Source organism: Gavialis gangeticus, unplaced genomic scaffold, assembly GCF_001723915.1.
Source record: "Gavialis gangeticus isolate Ggan-Ray unplaced genomic scaffold, GavGan_comp1, whole genome shotgun sequence".
Taxonomy (NCBI): Eukaryota; Metazoa; Chordata; order Crocodylia; family Gavialidae; genus Gavialis; species Gavialis gangeticus.
Window position 1 is genome coordinate 36,593,641 of NW_017729027.1, and position 816 is coordinate 36,594,456.

Here is an 816-nt window from a genome sequence, read left to right on the forward strand (position 1 = left end):
ATATGGGTTATTCCTCCCACTAGTCTTCCTCTTCCCTTCAATCATTGTTTCATTCCTCATTTCTCCCTCCACCACCCCACCCCCCAAAAAACCCCAACACATTACTGCTAGTAGATCAGAGGAGTCTCTTTGCTGACTTTGATCCATATCATAAAAATATAAAATAAAAGGTCCTATATAAAAACTGGTACCATAGGTTCTACATACCTGCTGACAGTATTAAGAAAAGGTCTATCCTAAGAAAGAACAACCTACCTCTTCCTGCTGAGGAACTAAGACCAGAAGCAGATTTATCTCAACATGGTTTTCACATTTTAGAGTTGTAATTCATGTCATTTGGAAGTGACAGTCAAAACTCAGCACAATCCTTCCTGAAGTGCTAGCTTTTTTTATATGAATGGTAGCCACATGATCTTCAAATTGTCAAATGGGAAGACAAGAGTGCAAAAGAGTTAGCTGACAATGGCCACAAAATTCATTAAAATTCACATTTCTCCTCCTCTGAGGTGTTGTTCATAACAAAGAATCATTTATTTCAACATTCATTTTTGTCTTATGGTCTCTTTTACCACTCTAGTAGTGCAAGGTAATAGGTGGAGGGAAATATTTAAAAAAATACTTATCAGAGATGGACTATTAGACAAAAATTAAAGTTGTAGACATAAAAATTTCCCTCATTCTTTTTTATGGAAAAGTAAAAACCAAAAGGAACAAGTGACACAGAAAGAGGAAAATTATAGAATCTCTTCTCTTTCTATCAGGAAAGATACTAAAAGTCCATAGCTCAAATCTAGGCTGACTGTCTTAGATATCTGT